General features: G+C 39.5%; 1 protein-coding gene across 13 annotated transcripts in view; it reads left to right on the plus strand.

The window, feature by feature from the left end:
- The window catches only part of FHIT (fragile histidine triad diadenosine triphosphatase), a 1493627-nt gene that overhangs the window by 21221 nt on the left and 1450698 nt on the right, over positions 1-21708 (plus strand). For 12 of the 13 annotated variants that reach the window (XM_057555632.1, XM_057555631.1, XM_057555633.1 and 9 more), the window contains exon 2: positions 14163-14211. The gene's annotated coding sequence lies outside the window, so the exon portion shown is untranslated. Of the gene's footprint in view, positions 1-11582; positions 11706-14162; positions 14212-21708 lie in introns of all 13 variants that reach the window. The other variant, XM_057555627.1, reaches the window with a different exon arrangement.

Below are 21708 nucleotides of genomic sequence, written 5' to 3' on the forward strand. Positions count from 1 at the left end.
CTCCCAGGGTGTAGTTGGCAGTGTCTGAAATATACTGAATCCAAGAAGGGAGAGAATTGCACAGGTAGGTTTATCCCCTTTGAAGACTCACTGGCTTGTCTTTTTTCCCTAGCTGTGATTGTGAGGTATTTTCATGTTTTAGTTTGGGTAAAGAGTAACCCCCTCCATTCTCATCCAAGGGATGGTGGCTCCCATAGGAAATTATGTCTTATTTTTTAAGGAATTCATTGTCACAGAGTGCCAGGTGTATGGTATGCTCCCTCAAGAGGCTCTGGGGAAGAATCCTTCCTTGCCTCTTCCGGCTTCTGATGGCTCCAAGCATCCTTTGGCTTGTGGCTCCGTAATAATTTACTTCACTTGGCTTTCTCTGTATCTTCTCCTCTTCTTTCTCAAATCTCTATCTGCCTTTCTCCTATAAGGACACGTCATTGTTCTTAGGGCCCAACCAGATAATCCAGGATGACCTCAAATCAAGATTCTTAACTTAATTCCTTCTGCAAAGACCCTTTTTCTGAATAAGGTAACACTTGCAGGCTCCAGGGATTTGATGCAGATATATCTTTTGGAGGCCACCATCCAGCCCACTACAGGCTTTGAGTCTAGCACTCTGATTCCAGAATCTGTGCTCTGCCCTGTTAGACCATATCCTGTGAAGTGCCGCAGAGAAAGTCTGTTTTCTCTTCCACATGGTAGTAAAAGGCTAAGGCTTATTCGCTCAATGTTGTATCTTCATCGCCTTGCACAGTGCCTTTTGCACAGAGGAGGTGCTCAATAAAATGAAATGGCTTTAATCACTGAATTTCCATAGAATTTATGAAGGCAGTTTTCACGTCTCTTATTGCTTTTCTCCAGGCTGAATATTCCCCAGGTACTTCAGCTGTTCCTTATGTGAAGTTCGGAGCCCCCATCTTTCTGGTTGCCGTCCAGTACATACTTGCTAATTTGGCCAGTCCTCCCCTTAATATGCCTTCCAGATTGAACTCTTGATAAGATTTAAGTAACAGGGTAGAATGAGACTATTAATGCTCATGGTTTGTACACTATAATTCTTAAAGTAGCTCTAGGTTGTATTCATTTTAGAGTAGCTGCTAAGGTCATTTCTGGTAATTAATAGCTAAAGACAAAAAAAAAAAAAAAAGAAAGAAAAGAAAAGAAAACTCTGCCATACTAGTAGTCCTACTTAGTCATTGAGTTTTTAGGGCCAAATACAGCCTCAGTTATGCTAATGCAAGTTTTATCGATTTTGGATTCTGAGGATGGATTTTGAATTTGGAAAGAAAATGGTCCAAACGTCACATTCTGGGGTTTAGTAGAAAAGGCAAGCATACTCATTAATAAATCCACTTTTCTCTCTCCATTCCATTTTGTTGAATCCATGGAAAAAAAGTTGTATGTTTTAAGAGACCTGAGTGGTGATCCAATACAATTTTCTGCAAGAACGAATCAGGATTTTCATGACAAAATATTAGAGAAGAGAACGTTTTTCTTCTTAATTTCTACCTGCTGTGGCCTGAAGTTGGTAGAGTTGTTTTTTTTTTTTTTTTAATCACATTTACCAACTGCTTGTGTTAATTTTCACGTACTTGTACCCTGAACAAATTTATGCTCTTGGTGCTGTATGTGCTGCAAGTTTCACTGCTGTCAAAACTTGTTTTTAAAAATAACCCATGGGTTTTAACTAGTACAGTCAAGACAAATTAGGTTTTTTAAGAAGTAAAATCCACCTTAATATTTAGATCAGCAAGATGTTGTTATGACTAACTTTTGGCTTTATGTGGTAAGATAGGACTGAGGCATACTAGAGGCATACTAACGCTTTAAAATTTTTTCTTTCAATCAATTTTTTAAACTAGGGGTTAAAACAAGGAAAAGATAATAATTCCCAGGGGTGGACTCCATGTCTTCATTTACTCCATTATACCTTCTGCATCTTGAAGCCTGGTTTCTTTGAAAGGAAACATTTTGCAGAGAAAGCCCTCTGCTTGGAACTCCTCCCCCTCACTCCTTACCTGGCTACTATTTCTACCTGAGGCTATAGCTTAAATGTCTCTTCTGCAAGGAAAGTTATTCTGACCAATAAGACTAGTAGTTCTTATCTTATAAGCCCCCTTGTACTTCATTTGCAGTCTTCATTACATCAGTTTCAATCACCTTGCTAATATTTGTCTTTTACTCCAGTCTGTAAACTCTATGAGGCAGGGCTGTGTCTGTTTTCAACACTCTCCCTAGATCAGTGTTTGGCCCATAGTAGATGCTTAGTAAGTTTTTGTTGACTGATTGGTCAGAGGCTGCAAAAGTCATTTAAGGGCTAATTTTAACAATATTTGCATTTCTGTGTGTGTGTGTGTGTGTGTGTGTGTGTGTGTGTGTGTGTACTAAGCTAATAGCAATGACCTCCTCTTTTCTTTCTTTTTTTTTTGCGGGGTGGGGGGGGTGGGTACCACTGCATCAAATTACTGAAGTAGAAAAAACAGTTGACATTCTGTTTTAAAGTGACTATGTATTTGACCCACTTCTACTCTAGTAATGTCATCACGATTGTATCTCATTGCTGTGGGTTCTTGGAGGCTGACAGGCAGAACAAGTTGCTTCAGCTCACGGTCCTCATCTGTCATACAGAACAGCTTGCAGAATCTTATTATGTGAATGAAATATGGAGAGAGAGATATTTTTCTTCCTGGGCTATCAGGGTAATTGAAAGTAACCGTATCAGGGTACAGGGGGAAAATGCAGGAAAACAGACTGCTTTTGTGAAGGGCAACTCATCGGCTTTCAGAACTGCAGGTATCTAGCCTCCCAGGGCAAAGTGTTTCCTTTTATCAAAAGGCCTGAGATTCAACATTCTTTCAGTAAGGAAAATGCCTTGGTTCATGTTACCACCCCTCAGCTGCCTGATGAGATGCCACCACCATGGTGCCTTTGGAGGTATATCCCACCAGATGCAGGGCACGAGCTTGGTGTGTTCTTTAGCCAAGGAAGAAAACCGTTTTAGTATTCCAGATCAATAAAGTGTAGTAGAAAATTGGAAATGTGCTATGAAAAGTCATTAACCAGAGAAATTCTACTGTTCCTGAGTTTTGGATCAGAAGAAATAATAACACTTGACTGCTTTTCTAGTTTATATTTTACAAGCTTGGCCCTGGTGCAACGGAATATCAGATAATACTGTATCAGTGACACTTTGCCTTCTAAATCGTTGGTCCTGTACGTATAAATTGAGCTCTATAGAATAGTTTTAGTTCACAGGAAGCCTTTTATGTAGCACTGGTCGAAAGCACTAATGCGGTGACGCAAAGCAAGGTACAGTTCAGCAGTCATTCAAGTCATGACTTTGTTATATTTTGAGATAGCTTTAAAATCACTTAGTCGAACAAAACTCTAAAGTACTGTAACTGCCAGGTTGCTTTATCTAATTCATGAAACAGAGGCAAAGGAAATCAACAATAACCCTCCATTTACCATTATTAGATTAGCTATTACTGAAACTGCAGAAAGTATATAACCCTTTACTTTGTGTTCACTTGAATTTGGTTATTAAGCTTTGATGGAACTTTCATTTAACCAAATGCCTTTGTTTACAACAATAAGCATGTTAAATCTTTTGTGTTCTGAATTTGATATGAGCATTTTAGTACATGCCTCCTGCAAAGGCATGTTAAAGTTACAGATTCTATTCATTTGTGTTGTGTCAAACATTATCAATTCAATCTAGTTAGGGTCTTGTTTTTCTTCCTGACTTTAAGAAATGTATGTTTTTGCTGTAAGGCTTCTACTTTTTCAAGAATATAACCAGGCATTAACAAACATGAAACTACTTCTCAGAGCAGCTTCATAAAAATTGATTTTTCAAAATTAAATAAGCATCTGGTGGGCTGAAAATGCTTTATACCTGATATTTAAAAGATATTTTGACTATTGCCAAAAGAAATCAATTTCTTCATGCTGTCTCCCTTGCAGATGCCGTCATGTGCCACTCGGTTGTGTAGAGCACAGGCTCTGGAGGGAGGCAGGCTTGGATTTGCACCTCACCTCTATCACTTACTTGCCTGTGACCTTGGACTTCACCTCTTAGGGAAATCAGTTAACTCTAATCGCCCTCTCCTCAGTGTGTATTTGGGTTCATAGTAGTACGTATCTCATAGTGTTTGTTATACGTGAGGGGATGCATGTAAAGAACTCAAAAACCTGATTGTTATTATAACTTGTGTTTGTGTGTCTGTGTGTGTGTCCATACTCTACATACATGTTATCGACTTGACTGAAAATTTACTGATTTTAAATCTGGTTATAATAATGGAAATGCTGTTATCCTTTCAGAACTTAATGTTCTAGTATCGTGACCATATCTAGAAGTGACATGGAGCATAGTTATCATCTTGGATCTATTCAGAGCCATTGCTTGAAAACAAGTCACTGGGAAGGTGGCTATTTCAATTGCAGAGATTGGAACCCAATTCATATTCCAAAGAAGTGTTTACTTGAAAAGTGGAACTTTATTTCAGTTCTTTTAAATTGATGTAAAAGCTGAGATAGAGTGTTTTAAATATGTGAAATAGAAATACATGGCCTTTCCAATAAGAAGGGCTCCTGTTGACAATTTGCTGTTGGTTTTTCGCTGACTTTATCTGTTTCTCACATCTTTTAAGCTTCTCTCTAACTGCCTTGTTCTCTCTACATTTTCCATCTTCATCTCTGTCCTTTATATCCACACTTTTGGGGTAGTGTAGATGGGTTTGGAGAAATCCACACTGTGTCACCCAGCATCCTTTAGACCAGTAATCCATACAGGAGTGATAGGAGTTCAGGCTAGGAGATCTGGTCTTTGATATTGGTTTTCAGCAAATTTACACAGTTCTTATGGGGATGGAATTTTTCTCCTCATGTGTACCATCTTCTGTCTGCTTGAATAATGAGTCATAGAAAAATGAAAACTTCTTTAACTATGAAAGTTTCAGCAAGAAAAAAATGTTAGGCCTTCGGTGTTAGTAGAATGCAAAATAAGATAGCATTTAAAAAGTCTCTTCTTCAGCATCATATTGACAGTGCCCCTCACTTGAGTCAGGGATTGGGGACTTACTGAGATACACCATCTGGCAGAATACGGAAGGCCAGTCTTGTGCCAACTGAAAAAGCTGCATCAGTTCCAACTCTTGTGTACTTTGCACATTATTGGATGTCTTGCAAAACGTTTATCACTTTTTAATTAGGAAGCACTAAGGGATTTTAGTACCCCAAAGAAAATGTCAGCAGCCCAAAGACAGAAAAATTATCCAGTGGATCATAAGGGGCAGTAGGTGTTTCACTTTGAGCTTGCACAGGAAACAAGGATAGTTTCATACTAGGATCTTTGTTGGGGGGCACGTATCCTCGGTCTGTCTGAGCGGAACTGGGGACCTGGTCTTTCTATTATTCTGACAGTTTCCCCAGCTTGTTTCTCTTGCAGCATGGCCAGGCCTTGAAAGCACATGCCAAGAGATCAACTCTGTTCTGCTTCTTGGCCTATCATGTAAACTGTGGCCTGTCATGTTCATTAAAATGAAAATTTGTCGAATGGAATTTGCCTGACTGGCAGAATAGTTTAAATGTCAGATGTTGTTAGGCCTGGATATAAATATTATGTTTCTATTGTTAATTAATTGCAGTGCCTCAGTACCAGTGATCCAAAATCCAATTTAGTCTGCAATAGGCCTGTGGATAAGGGCCAGAGATAATGAATGCAGAGGGAAAAAATGTATTCAGAGTTTCCATTGTATGTCAACGTCCTCTTAGAAAAATAGCAAATTTTGGCGTGTCACTACAGTTTAAGAAGGGCAAAACAAGACAGAATTAAGACTCACTGTCTTTTGAAACCTCTCAAATGTTACTTACTGTTGCATCTATTCCACTGCTAGCCCTGAGTCTGTCCCAGCATCAGAATTCCCAAAAGATGCCGCTCTGTCCCCTTTCTGTGACTCCCCCCCACCCACTGTTTCTATCTCTTGAGTCTGTTGTTTTGTTCCCCGCTCATTTCAGACCTGTAGAACTGAGGTGTCTAGCCCCGTAATTCTGCTCAATTCTCTTTGCAGTGTTCATTTTCCTCTCTTCCACTTACCATCAACCCTTCCTTTCTCTTTCTTTTTGTCCTTTGTTTTGGTCCCCAGGCTCAACAGCCTGTCTGTCAAGTCTGCCACTGTTTGTTAAGATCATTTTGCTTCCAAATTGAGCTGGTAGCTGAATATCACTCTGAATATCGCTGCTAGAACTGTCTGCATTACAAAGAGGAGCAGAAATTTTGCTGCTGGGGCCCAGACCTCAAAACTGACTGTTGTTGCAAAGCCGTGAGCCAGCAGGCGTTTGTGGCTGCCATTCTCAACCAATATTTTGTTGAGTACTTGCTGTGAGCATGGCATCTGACCCGGCCACCTCTCTGGGTTCCAAAGGCAAGTGGGTGTGCCAGGCGGAGGAGGACTAATTAAGACTTTGGAAGGCAGGAGTAATGTGGTCCAATGGTCAGGGACCCACATTTAATTCCTGGCATCCTGGTCCCTGCCAACCTCGTTCTGCCCCTGTGATTATGCCAGCTGAGAAGCAGGGAAGGGAAGATGAACTTTGGTTTGCTCTGAGTTTCCCTGTCCAGCAGTGTCTATCAGATTAAAAATGAGAGGGAAGGAGGCCAGAGAATCTTCCAGATGGAGAGTTCAGAGGAGGGCACAACCAGACTCCCTCTCGGCAGTGACGTCACTGGGCCATTCAAGCACTGGGCCAGGAGCCTGCTGCCAGACCCTGTAGTGGAGTGGAGTGGGGGCTGGCAGAACAGTCACCCTTGGCTTAGGGTGGAAGCTGATTGAAACCAGGCACATGCAGGCCACATGGTAGAGGCAGAGCATTTACCCTGAGGACTGGCAGTCTGTTTGGAGGTGGGGCCCTTCATTCTGGACTCCTCTTAAGGGTGAGTTCCCCAAGTTACGTAGACAACTGCAGAAACCAAATGGGGAATTGGTGTTCTCCAACCTCTCTGTTTCTTCCTTTAGAATGAACCAGCTGTGTAAGAAAGGTGACCTTAGATAGGCTGGAGGCAGCAGTAACAGCAGTAGCCCTACATCCTTGGATGGATGCACATGTGGACAGCAGTTCCAGGCAGCAGGGGTTTGGTGAGGACACAATGCACTGACACTCACTTGCCACACCTCGTGGTAGCACAATTTTGTAACTAGATTCCATGTTCATTGAAAAGTATCCTTATGGATACTCCAGGAACAGGGTTTTGCTCAAACAAGAACTGTTTTTTAGACTAAGGCGATCTGAGGTCTATGAAATTCTGGAATGATAACGAATGAGGCTAAACACTGAATATCTAGCTTAACCTTACTTAAAAATTGATTATTTTAATGTTACATCCATACAACCTCAGTTTCTCTCTGAGATGAACCTCTTTGTCTCAAATTCAGGTTATTAGAGTTTGGGGAGGATTTGTGCTATTGGGAGCAGAGCTGTTTGACTTGAAATGTCATCTCATTCTAAGAAAACATACTAGGGCCACGTTAGGGCATCCCTGTGCAAATGTCACGTTGTCAGAGTGTCTCCTCCTAGGATTAGACTAGCCACGGTACTTCCAGCCCTGTCTTACGGTCAGACAAAGCCACTGAGTTCCCCCACAGCCAGGGCGCCAACCTGGCCAGGGTCATGCTCCCCGAGATTTCATGGAATTTGATTTGTCTCTAACTCTCTGCATATTAAGATGCTAATTATTGGTTGACTGGTATTCTGCTCCTCAGATGTCACCTAATGATTTTCCAGGGCTCATGCTACGTGGCAAATTTATTTTTCCAATGCCTGGCAAATATTACAGCATTGAACAGGTGTGGTGAGGATGAGTTGTGTTATATTGTGTGTGTGTGTGTGTGTGTGTGTGTTTGTGTGTGTCTCAGGCCACAGAAGTGTAGACTTCTGTAGAGAGAGATCTTTTCATCTTAAAAAAACCTAGAGTACAAATTAAGAAAATGAGAAAGAAAGAACAAAAATAAAAAGCTAATCTCAAGTAAAAAATTTTCAATGTTTTCAATAATAACACAAACATAATATTCCTTTAAGCAAATTTCCTTGGGTGTATGTTGACACTGGCCTAGAGGATGTAGATTCAACAAGGAGCAAGAAAGGTGTGGTCTGAATCACCACACCTATAAGAGGTTCTTTTACAGACGTTCGATGCTTTCGTTTGAAATAAAAATGAGGTGCTGGCCAAAAAAAAAAAAAAAAGATGTGGTCTGTATCTTTGTTGAACTTAGGGTCTATTGGAAAGACTTTCACTTACATTGTGACAATATTGATCAGTTATCCATATGAATAACAAAACTAAGGAATATTCCGATCTCAACTCTAAATACATCAGTTTCACAAATTCTGAAAATTACTCTTTAAGAAATACATGCATATAAACTGAAATAAAATTTCTGGGAATACATCTGAGAAGTCTCAGGCTTGGGGGATCTTTTCTGTTGTTTGTTGTGAGGGTTTAAATCAGTCTGCAGATTCTCAAATAATTTCATGTGTTTAAAATATTCATTTATCATCAGGTAGTTTAACCAAGGCTATGTTTTCCAGCTGCCTGGTTTTCACGGATATGTAGAAAAAGGTTTAAGAATCTTCTCTTAGTTGAAAATTGGCTATCATTTGAAAGAATGCTGCAATAATTCGTCTGCAGCAACAGCTCACTGAGCGTAGCATAAGAACAGAAATGAGGGCTGAATTTATTCACTGTCCTCATTCTTGTGTCTTGTCTTCATTCCTGAGTGAACAGACTTCTTTCCTAGGTATATACATGATTGTTAAAGACTTAAAGGTCAATAACCAGTCACTTAATGTGGCAGTCAAGTCAGGTGAGGGCTGCAGAATGCAGCAGTGGATGCAAATCTTTCAGTTCCAGGCAATGTTGCCTTAAGGAAGGTGCAGTTGGATGGTTCCCAAAGATAGGTTTTAATTGGGGGAAGATAAATCACAGTCAAAGGAGGTTTTTATATTTGAGAAAGATGTTTGTTTAAATTCAGACCAGTATTTACCTGGAGGCTGGATAATGGAGTGAGGGGCTTGGTGTTGATAAAGGTTTTCTGGGCAGCTATGCTCTGGAAAACCACCAAGATAAATCAGTGTGTTATTGGCCTGTACTGCTCTGCCTCCGTGATTATGTCTTTTGGGAGCAGCTGAAGCCTAAACCTCTTTGGATTCATTTAAATCTAATCTGTGTCTTGCAGAAGGTCATATGAAGGTTAGAGAGTCCACCTGCTCTACAACAAAATGGGGATGAGTTAGGCATGAGGGGAACTGGGAAAAGGTATAGTGCATTGTAGCTGCAGGTGAAAATGTTTTCATGGCCAGTAGAAGTTTAGGTCTTTGGATTTTGGGGTCAAGGTAAACATGGGAAAGAGAGGACTAGTTTGAGTGGCTATTCTTGACTTTTGTCCAGAGATAAGTACTTTGGGCACTAGAGCGAGAGTTTTCTGAACCTGACCTGCTCCTACTTCAGATATCTAGCATACATATACGGACAAATGTTTGGGTGCCAGAGGTATACACAAAGACTGTGGAATCCACTTGTGCAGCTGACTCTTGAACACGGAGGGGGTTAGGGGCGCCGAGCAGTTGAATATTTGTGTATAACTTATCATCAGCCTTCCATATGTATGTCCATATCCGAGATTCTGTGGATTCAATAACCACGAAGAGTGTAGTACTGTAGTACATAGTTATTGAAAAATAAATCCATGTATAAGTGGACCAGTGTAGTTCAAACATCCTGTTCAAGGGTCAGCTGTGCTTGTTTATTCAACAAGTATTGACTGAATGACTATTTAGTGCTAGCATAGAGTCTGGGGCTCACAATGCCTGGGCAGGGTGAGTTTGGTTTAAGCAATAAAAGCCATAGGTTTTAAAGAGCTTAGACATTCATTAAGGTCATAAAATATAAACACAGGAGAAGGTAATAATTTAAGACAATAGCATGCATGCCTGTCACAAGGCATTCTATGATTAAGGAGACAACAAAGCTCTGTTTTAAGACCAGTCCCACCACCTGTCCCTTTACCTTTCTGGGAACGAACCTTCAGTACTGGCTACCCTTTCTTACTCTTCTGCTTTCAGCCTCTTAGTTTCAACTGGATCTGCTCATCACCTTGACACATGCTCAGGTTTTTTCTGTTTACGAACTGTACAAAGAAACCCTCTTTCAGCACTTTGTCCTCCAGTTGCTACTCTCTTTCCTCTTCTTCACACCCAAACGTGTCTAATATTGTCCTTACTCACTGTCTTCATTTTAATGATTTCCACTTATTTCTTAACCGACTCCAAACTGAATTCTGTCTCAGTCCACAGAACAGTTCTTCGTTCAGTTCCTCGATGACGTTTACATTGTACAAGGGGCAGAGCCGTTAGCGCGAGAGCCGTTAGCGCGAGAGCCGTTAGCGCGAGAGCCGTTAGCGCGAGAGCCGCGGCAGTTAGAGGTCCTGCCCAAGCAGCCTGGCAGTTGTCCTCCGGGCAGAGAGTGCGGTGAGAGGCGGCTCGCGGCCTTCTCCCCAGGCCCCTCCGGAACCCGGCCTCGGGGCCAGCAGGTGACCTGGGGGGCCCAGGGACAGGCCTAGGGCTGTGTCTGCAGAGCTCTAGAGCCCTTGCCTCGGCCGCCCACTGGCGGGGCCCAGGCCTTGAAGTAGCAGCGGACCTCTCCCCCGTCCCCACCTCTGTGACCTAATGGCAGCGGTTGCAGTCTTCATGGGTCCCAGACCATGGAGGCCTCATCAGCTGGAGTATACGGACACTGCCCTGAAGGTAACAGCTTCACCCCAGCCACCATGTTGTGACGAGAGGCACACCCCATGTAGAGGCCACAAGGAGGTGTTTCAGCCGATAGCCTCAGCTAACCCTCAGCAACTGGCGGGCATTTGAGGGGATGAACCTTCAGGTGATTCCAGGCCCCAACTTTCAAGGCTCCCAGCTGAGGCCTCAGGCACTGTAGCATAGAAAAAAGTCGGCTTACTGCACCCTGTCAGGATTCTTGTTCCATAGAAACCATAAGAGATAATAAATTATTATTATGAAGTCATTAATTCTTAGGTAGTTGGCTTTGTAGCAATACGTAGCAAATGCAAATGCCTATTTTATTATTACTAACTTGTATTTTGCCTAATATTAACTTACTTCCACCAACTTTCTTTTGGTTCCTATTTGCTTGGTATATAGTTTTCTGTACTTGTCCTTTCAAAATCTCTTTCTGTTTTAGATGTGTTTCTTATAAACATCACATAGCAAGGTTTAAAAAAATCCATTTTGAAAAAATTTTATTTTAACATGCATTTAACCCACTTACTCTGATTACTGACATATTTGAACTTTTACATATTTTCATTTGTGTTTTCTATTCACTGTGTTTTCCTTTGTTTTTTTCTCCATCCCATTCCAGTCTTCTACAGAAAGAGAATTGGTTGAGTTTTCTGTTCTCTAGATTGTTCCCTTCACTGGTTTGGATACTTCAGTTCTTCTGGTGATTACTCTTATGTGTTTTTAAATCGTGAAATAGAATATGCATACAAAATAATTTTGAAAGTTTATATCTACAGTTTAAAGAAAATAATAAACTGAACATCCGGATACCTGTCCCCAAGCCAAGAAATAGTGCATTACCATATTCCAGAATCCTCTTAGACCGTTTCCCCATTACAGTCTCCTTCCTCACTCTCAAGGTAAATATAGCCTGAATTCTGTATAAATCATTCATTCCTTTGCTTTTCTTCATAGTTTTTGTCACTTACATGTAATATTTCAAAACGAGATAGTATTTATTTTTGCCTTTTTGAACATCTTATGTGCGGAATAATATATATAGTCTTTTGTGACTTGCTTCTTTTGTTTTACATCATATTTTTGAAAGGCATACATGTTGATGTGTGTAACTGATTCATTGATTTCTCAAAGCTGTGTAATATTCCATTGTAAGAATCTATAAAAATGTGTTTATTCATTGTACTGTTAATACCTGTTTCTGTTTTCAGTATTTCTTGCCATTCTAGCATTGATGCTAGAAACATTCTTGTACATGTCCCTTTGAGCATACATGAAAGGATGTCTTTGGTTATGTACATAGAGAAAGAAATGCTAGTTATCTTTAACAAGTTCATCAGTAGCTGTAATGCATATTTTTAACAACTTAGTATCTTTTCCTCCTAAACAATTCATTCCCCCCTCCTTTATTCCATATGATTGTGGCCAACCACTCATTTCATCTTATTTGCAAACCCTAAAAATTGGTCGTTATTGCTATTGTAGGTTTTCGACAAGCAGGGTTTAGTAATTATTATCCAATACCCATTATTTATTTTTGAATTTACTAGATTTACTGTCATACTTGTTAATTTATTTGTTCACTATTGCTTTTTGTTCCTCTTTCCTTCTGGGATCAATTCCTTATTATTCAAGTATATCTTTTAGTATTCCTTTCAGCAAAAGTAAACTACTGTGAGCAGGAAATAATATTTTTTTTTTCTGAAAAATGTCCTTATTTCTCTCATTCTTGAATGATAATTGGTTTAGCATGGCTATAGATTTTTCCTTGAACTTTTTTTCACTTGGAACTTAGGACATGTCATTCCACTGCTGTCTTGCTTTTATTTTTGCTTATGACAAGTTGTTTTGCAAGGAGTCTATTTTTTCTCTCTGGTTGAATTTAAGGCTTTCTATCTCTGGTGTTCTGTGGTTTCCTTCTGTTGTATCCACCTGTAGATTTGCTTTTATTTATCGTGTTGAGGTCTTGGTATGCTTTTTCAAGAGGATTCATGTCTTTCATTCTAGAAAATTTGCATTCATTATTTTTTCATATTGGTCCCCTCCCTTTCTTTTGAGCTATGTTTTGTTTAGCATTTCTTTGTGTTTGAAATAGAAACGGATACAGCTCAATCTCTATGTTGTCAGACCATAAATCTCTCAGACTTTATAAAATGTAGTATTATACTATTTTATCTAGTCTTCCCCAAATTATATTTCCCCCAACTCTATTGCAATCCACATAACACAGGGGGAAGGAGAAATTTTGATGGTGTCCTATGGAGGGGGCTTATCTCCTGCATTAATATTCCAAGATTTACATCATAGCCCACAAGTCTGGCCTTGTTCTTTGGTGGTCGTGCATCAGCGGTAATGGGTTCTATAGTGGGATAGGGGGATGTGAAGGGAAATAACCCAGTAGGGGCTAAAGCAGTTACTTAGGACATTAAAGGGGAAAAAAAAAAAAAAAGAAACATGGGAAAACCATGAAGTAGTTGACCATTCCCAACTACTATACCTTAAGAGATGTTAGGACCTAGCCATGAATGAGAGACATAGGCATATTCCATTTATTTTTGACTATGGAGTCAACATATGAGTAATGTTGGACTACTATAGAATCAGCCCCTTGAAACCTTAAGTTATTACTGTTGCTTGGCAACTATAGTTTACCACATCTCCTATCATATTGACTTGTGTGTGGTCAGCACATTGTATGTTTTGGTTGCAGGGAGCTTAATTTAACATGCCTAGATTTGATTTGAAATGCCAAGTTTGGCTTCCTCTGTTTTATGAGTTTCTCACTACCGAGAGAAGGCTACACTCTACCTAGAGGAAGGAGGATTGTATGTGTAAGCTTGCACACATTTACTCATAGGGGCAAGTGGTGAGGTCTGGATTGGGAGGGCCATGCACTCCATATGAATGGAATAGGCTCCCCCAAGTAAAACTCCCAGGGAAATGCAAATAGAGTGTGCAAGAAAGATGGCGCTAAAAGATGTAAGAAAATAAAATGCTCGGTCAAATCTAGTGTGCTGCATAATGTTTAATTTGATTTTCATCTCTGCACTTTATAAGCTATTTCATCTCTGCACTCCTCCGTTCTGTTGAGGAGTTCACACCCCAAAAGATTTGACTATAGATCTGGCCAGGTTTGTGTGAGTCGATTCTGGGTAGATGTGTGTGCCGTTTTCAGTTTATGACTTTGTCTTTCATTGACCTCTTGTACAGGAGGTATGAGGCACAAAGTTTTATCAGTGGTTTATTTGGCTAGCATCACATACCATGGCATATGGAAATTCTACTTAGAGACGTGGAGAGAAAACGTTTGCTGTTTTACTCGCAGATAACTCAGTGCTTTCGTTTTTATCTCTTTGTAGCTTTGAAGCTCAGCAAAGAAGGGAAATCCATTGAGAACAGTCTGTAAAGGTAAGTGTATTTATTACATGGCCTTGACAAACATTGCCTTTACAACATTGATTTTTCTTTTATTCAGAGATTTATACACTCGGATTAAAGATATAGCTGACAGGACAACTTCCTTAACCACCTGCTTGTCCTCCCTCATAGGCAAAAGTGCTGAGCAATAGTTAGCAGAGAACAGGAGGAAATAAAATGATGTGCTGAGGGTAGCCAAATGCAATTGTATGCTTGCTGACTTTTGCTTTCTTCTCAGCAGTTCAGACATTCCAATGGAGCTAAATTTACTAAGATTAATGCTAGATGGAAAAAGAATGCACTCGTACCACTTCTGGTCAATAGTTAAATAAAACCAGCTGGCCAAATAAAGCATTTAAGATAAAATTCAAAGTGGCATTTCAATTGCGTTGGATGAAATTTATCATTAAAGTCAGTTGTGCCATTGTGTGGAAGAGCTAGTTTTGTAGAAAGGAGAAAGTTAGCCAGTTTGGTGTAGCTAATTTCATTCCACCCAGTCACTTTGGACGCTAAGTGAGTTAAGGAAATGAACTTCCAAGTTTGAAGCAATGGGGAAAGTACCTACTCAGCCTCCTGTGAAACATTACAATCGAGCTGCTTTTTACATGGAAAAATGTAATTGTTTCCTCTTTCCTAGGTATATTTATAAGCATACCTCTGTACAGCATTGTTCTTTGATTCATTGTTTAATTTCTGTTCTGCATGAAGTATTTTAATTTAAAGAATTCATTCTGGGGAATTATAGGGCTGCAGTTTCATCAAGAGTCTTTGGTGGCCAGGGTGAAATATGCCATAATTTTACATTTGTTTTCATCATCAATTATGTTTTTGACAATTTTAGGGTTTTTTTTTTCTGTCATTTTTATTACAGGAATCATGACCGTAACCACTTTAGTTAAAGTTGGAAAAGCCATTTTGATTTACTTTATATTTTAAGTTATTCCTAACTTTATGACAAATCTACTTCTGGAGCTGAATTTTTAATATTTATTTTGAGGGTGAAAAGGAATTTTACAGGGAAATTGGAGAAAACCCCTTTTGAATAATCAAAACATGAGCTATAAAAATATTGTTTTGGGGATTTGCTTTGGGATGATTAAACTCTGGTGCATGAAAGCTCGTTGGCTTGGAATTTTTCTGTAATGGTTGGCCACTAGTGAAGAAAAAAATATCTTAAGAAGTAGATAATTCTTATATTCAGCCATATAAGTTACACATCTCTGGACCATTGAGCCACATCTTGGAATAAAGCAGTACTTGATAGCTTTTAGAAATAAATTCTCATAAACTGTTGGAGTTAGTGATGATGTAGCAGTCTTCAGAACCTTGAGATCTTTAGGTACAGTTATGGTGCTCTCATTCTTCTTGGAAAGTATTTTCACACTGGTACAGTCTATTTCCTCTACTCTCATTGAAAACCCTTTGTTATTCTGGTAATCTGGAGTCAGACATAGATTTAGTTCTGGTTTGACTTTTATGAGCTATTGGACCATGGACAAGTTATTCACCCCCTCTGTGTTTCAGTTTCCTACTTTGTGAAATGGAAATAAAACTATTTTGCTCCTAAGGTTGTGGAGCTTAAATGAATTATTATGTGTTGAGGGCTTAGAACAGGTCCTGGTCCATGATAACTACTCAGTAGATATTAGCTGTTGCTGCCCTTGTTAATATTACTGTCATCATCATCATCATCATCATCATCATCAGCGTTAGCATCCCTATGGATTTATTCATTAGATATTTTGAGGAGTCTGTTCTTTTTGGAAGTGTAAGGATAATGTTTCAAAAATGAGCATGTTGTTACTAAAGAAGGGCAAATTCTGCTTTGGCTTTAAGAATCAAATGAAAAGATAACTTTCAGGTAATATGAGAAGTGAGGCCTTTGTAAGTAAAAAGTTGTCAGGTTGAAGTTTTGTTGGTGTCAGGGTAAACACTATCTTTGGCTGTGTGTGGGCAACTACTAATTAATATAGTGTTAAGTGAGTGATCTATTGCTACTAGTTAGATTGAGGAATTTTTGAAGAAAACCTTATTAAGTTTAGAGGAACTTCTTCCCCCTCACCTTTTTTTCCTGTCATGTATGTTTTCCCTTTTTAACTGCACTTTATTTTCTTTTGAAGTAATTACAGTAGTGGAACTGTACCCGGGGACCCTACTCAGAGCCCTACAGTCAGCCTAAGGATAGGTGCATGACCACAAGCTTGGTTAATGGGTGCTTCTTCTTTGGAATTTGAATCTTGAGCTAAAGGATTCTCCTTTCTCCCAGTCAGCATTCTGCCCTGACAGTACCTGCCATGAGACCACTGTAGCAGTTCCCATTTCCCAGCTTCCACATCTGTCTTGGTCACTGATGGTGTTCAGCCCTTATTTTCCAGTCTTCCATGGATTTGCCGAGCCTCCAATTTCCTTCCCGTAATCCTTCTTAAATTAGTCAATTGGTTTCTGTTGCTTGCAATCACAGAACCCTAATAGAGTAGTTTACACGTTAGGGAGCTAAATTTGGAATAAGTGGGGTGTGTTTGGAGGTTTACAGTAAAAATACCATTCACTACTTTCTTCCATCATATTATAAGTAGCTGAACGTTTTGCAGCAGATGACATAAGGTGACGAGTTCTCAATTATTATTTCAAAAGTGAGCTATTTTGTTGGACTCTCCACTACTCTTGTGTTTGGTAAAAAGAAGTCACTTCTGGCTGCTTCTCGAAGCTCTCAAAGGATATGTGTATATGTGGGGGTGGAGTTGGAATTGAGAAGAGAAGCAAAGAGGTCATCCTTCCAATTTCTGGAGCCCTGGTCTCTTTGTGGCATGGGTATTGTGAAGGGACTGTGATTTCCTTCTACTTATCCCAGCATCCCAAAACAAAACTATTTAAATATTTTTATACTTTTGCCTGAATTTTTATTGCTCTTTTGAACACTTTTCTTGCCCTACTGAACACCTTCTTTTCAATGGTGTGTAAAATGTGATTGAAAACTCAGTTACTTAGGTCTGTGGCACTGCTTGTGGTTTCCCGAGAATGGAATGGGCAAATTTGCCCTATTTCCCCTTGTGTCTTGTTTGTTGACTGCTTCTCTGTTCTGTGCAGTGCCTAGAACAAAGCTGGTTTTTTCACAGGGACATCAATTTTTCACTCCTACTGTGAATAAATAGTACGACAACATTGTATGGTGGAAAGAACCTTAGCTGAAGCATTAGGAAACATGCCTTCTAGTTTGGGCTCTGTTGCTTGCTAGCTTTATGACTCTGGGCAAGAAACCCAACTTTTCTTAAGGTCTCAGTTTTCCTCACCTGTAAAATAGGGTAACCCTTGCCTTATCTACTGCGTAGGGCTGTTTTGAGGATGACGTAAAGATAATGTATGTGAAAGTGCTTAGGAAATTAAAGTGCTGTGTAATATCAATGTATTATTATTATTGTTAATATCATGCTATTTATATTTATTAAACAGATTGAAAAATCGAAGGATTATTTTATGACGCTGAATAGGAAAGGGAGGTAAATTAAAAAAACAAAAATAGAAACAAAACTCTGCATAGTGCTTGTGCTGGAATTCTCTGTTTGTGCCTCCAGCTCTCATTCCTCTGAAATGCTGTGTGTCCCAGGAGGCTGACTTATTGTCAGCATTCCCTGGGCTCCCTTGCTCTCTGGCTTTCCACTGGAGTAGCCAAAGGAAGAAGGCACTGGGTGAAAATCGGAGAATGCAAGGTTGGAATATTATCCCCTACCTTCCTTGCAGCACTGCGGGTTGACAGTGGCTGTATTCCTCTAAGGAAGGCCACCAGGGTTGTTGTTGGGGGCCTCTCTTCTGCAGCTGCAGCTTTTTTCTACTATTTGGTAACTGCTCCTTCCTGTTGCCCCTTTAAGTTAGCAGTTTATTTCTGCTAACTCCAGGGTACTGTTGTCTCTTGGTTTCCCTTAACCTTGCCCACACCCTTCATTAAATTCCCCTCAATTACCCCAGGTGATGGTGCTGTCTTTTTTTATGCAAATTTTTAAAACATCTTTATTGGAGTATGATTGCTTTACAATGGTGTGTTAGTTGCTGCTGTATAACGAAGTAAATCAGCTCTACGTATACATAGATCCCCATATCTCCTCCCTCTTGGCATCTCCCTCCCGCCCTCCCTATCCCACCCCTCTAGGTGGTCACCCAGCACTGAGCTCATCTCCCTGTGCTGTGCGGCTGCTTCCCACTAGCTATCTATTTTACATTTGGTAGTGTGTATATGTCCATGCCACTCTCTCCCTTCGTCCCAGCTTACCTTTCCCCCTCCCCATGTCCTCAAGTCCATTCTCTACGTCTGTGTCTTTATTCCTGTCCTGCCCCTGGGTTGTTCAGAACCTTTTTTTTTTCAGATTCCATATATATGTGTTAGCATACAGTATTTGTTTTTCTCTTTCTGACTTAACTTCACTGTGTATGACAGACTCTAGGTCCATCCACCTCACTACAAATAACTCAATTTCGTTTCTTTTTATGGCTGAGTAATATTCCATTGTATATAGGTGCCACATCTTCTTTATCCATTCATCTGTCGATGGACACTTAGGTTGCTTCCATGTCCTGGCTACTGTGAATAGAGCTGCAGTGAACATTGTGGTACATGACTGTTTTTGAATTATGGTTTTCTCAGGGTATATGCCCAGTAGTGGGATTGCTGGGTCATATGGTACTTCTATTTTTAGTTTTTTAAGGAACCTCCATACTGTTCTCCATAGTGGCTGTATCAATTTACATCCCCACCAACAGTGCAAGAGGGTTCCCTTTTCTCCACACCCTCTCCAGCATTTATTGTTTCTAGATTTTTTGATGCTGGCCATTCTGACTGGTGTGAGGTGATACCTCATTGTAGTTTTGATTTGCATTTCTCTAATGATTAGTGATGTTGAGCCACCTTCCATGTGTTTGTTAGCAATCTGTATGTCTTCTTTGGAGAAATGTCTATTTAGATCTTCTGCCCATATTTGGATTGGGTTGTTTGTTTTTTTTGATATTGAGCTGCATGAGCTACTTGTATATTTTGGAGATTAATCCTTTGTCAGTTGCTTCATTTGCAAATATTTTCTCCCATTCTGAGGGTTGTCTTTTCGTCTTGTTTATGGTTTCCTTTGCTGTGCAAAAGCTTTGAAGTTTCATTAGGTCCCATTTGTTTATTTTTGGTTTTATTTCCATTTCTCTAGCAGGTGGGTCAAAAAGGATCTTGCTGTGATTTATGTCAAAGAGTGTTCTTCTTATGTTTTCCTCTAAAAGTTTTATAGTGCCCGGTCTTACATTTAGGTATTTCATCCATTTTGAGTTTATTTTTGTGTATGGTGTTAGGGAGTGTTCTAATTTCATTCTTCTACATGTAGCTGTCCAGTTTTCCCAGCACCACTTATTGAAGAGGCTGTCTTTTCTCCACTGTATATTCTTGCCTCCTTTATCAAAGATAAGGTGACCATATGTGTGTGGTTTTATCTCTGGGCTTTCTATCCTGTTCCATTGATCTATATTTCTGTTTTTGTGCCAGTACCATACTGTCTCGATTACTGTAGCTTTGTAGTATAGTCTGAAGTCCGGGAACCTGATTCCTCCTGCTCCGTTTTTCTTTTTCAAGATTGCTTTGGCTCTTCGGGGTCGTTTGTGTTTCCATACAAACTGTGAAATTTTTTGTTCTAGTTCTGTGAAAAATGCCAGTGGTAGTTTGATAGGGATTGCATTGAATCTGTAGATTGCTTTGCATACTATAGTCATTTTCACAATGTTGATTCTTCCAATCCGAGAACATGCTATATCTCTCCATCTGTTGGTATCGTCTTTAATTTCTTTCATCAGTGTGTTATAGTTTTCTGCATAGAGGTCTTCTGTCTCCTTAGGTAGGTTTATTCCTAGGTATTTAATTCTTTTTGTTGCAATGGTAAATGGGAGTGTTTCCTTAATTTCTTTTTCAGATTTTTCATCATTAGTGTATAGGAATGCAAGAGATTTCTGTGCATTGATTTTGTATCCTGCTACTATACCAAATTCATTGATTAGCTCTAGAAGTTTTCTGGTAGCATCTTTAGGATTCTCTGTGTTTACTATCATGTCATCTGCAAACAGTGACAGCTTTACTTCTTCTTTTCCGATTTGGATACCTTTTATTTCTTTTTTTTTTCTGACTGCCATGGCTAAAGCTTCCAAAACTATGTTGAATAATAGTGGTGAGAGTGGACAACCTTGTCTTGTTCCTGATCTTAGAGGAAATGGTTTCAGTTTTTTGCCGTTGAGAACGACGTTGGCTGTGGGTTTGTCATATATGGCCTTTATTATGTTGAGGTAAGTTCTCTCTATGCCTACTTTCTGTAGGGTTTTTATCATAAATGGGTGTTGAATTTTGTCAAAAGCCCTTTCTGCATCTATTGAGGTGATCATATGGTTTTTATCCTTCAGCTTGTTAATATGGTGTGTCACATTGATTGATTTGCTTATTTTGAAGAATGCTTGCGTTCCTGGGATAAAGCCCACTTGATCATGGTGTATGATCCTTTTAATGTGCTGTTGGATTCTGTTTGCTAGTATTTTGTTGAGGATTTTTGCATCTGTGTTCATCAGTGATATTGGTCTGTGGTTTTCTTTTTTTGTGACATCTTTGTCTGGTTTTGGTATCAGGGTGATGGTGGCCTCGTAGAAGGAGTTTGGGAGTGTTCCTCCCTCTGCTATATTTTGCAAGACTCTGAGAAGGATAGGTGTTAGCTCTTCTTTAAATGTTTGATAGAATTTGCCTGTGAAGCCATCTGGTCCTGGGCTTTTGTTTGTTGGAAGACTTTTAATCACAGTTTGAATTTCAGTGCTTGTGATGGGTCTGTTCATATTTTCTATTTCTTTCTGTTTCAGTCTCGGAAGGTTGTGCATTTCTAAGAATTTGTCCATTTCTTCCAGGTTGTCCATTTTATTGGCATATAGTCGCTTGTAGTAGTCTCTCATGATTGTTTGTATTTCTGCAGTGTCAGTTGTTACTTCCCCTTTTTCATTTCTAATTCTATTGATTTGAGTCTTCTCCCTTTTTTCTTGATGAGTCTAGCTAATGGTTTATCAATTTTGTTTATCTTCTCAAAGAACCAGCTTTTAATTTTATTGATCTTTGTTATCGTTTCCTTCATTTGTTTTTCATTTATTTCTGATCTGATCTGTATGATTTCTTTCCTTCTGCTAACTTTGGGGTTTTTTTGTTCTTCTTTCTCCGATTGCTTTAGGTGTAAGGTTAGGTTGTTTATTTGAGATGTTTCTTGTTTCTTAAGGTAGGATTGTATTGCTATAAACTTCCCTCTTAGAACTGGTTTTGCTGCATCCCATAGGTTTTGCGTTGTCTTGTTTTCATTGTAATGTGTTTCTAGGTATTTTTTGATTTCCTCTTTGATTTCTTCAGTGATCTCTTGGTTATTAAGTAGTGTATTGTTTGGCCTACATGTGTTTGTATTTTTTACAGATTTTTTCCTGTAATTGATATCTAGTCTCATAGCCTTG

The sequence above is a fragment of the Balaenoptera acutorostrata genome, chromosome 10 (genome assembly GCF_949987535.1).
Source record: "Balaenoptera acutorostrata chromosome 10, mBalAcu1.1, whole genome shotgun sequence".
NCBI classification, from domain to species: domain Eukaryota; kingdom Metazoa; phylum Chordata; class Mammalia; order Artiodactyla; family Balaenopteridae; genus Balaenoptera; species Balaenoptera acutorostrata.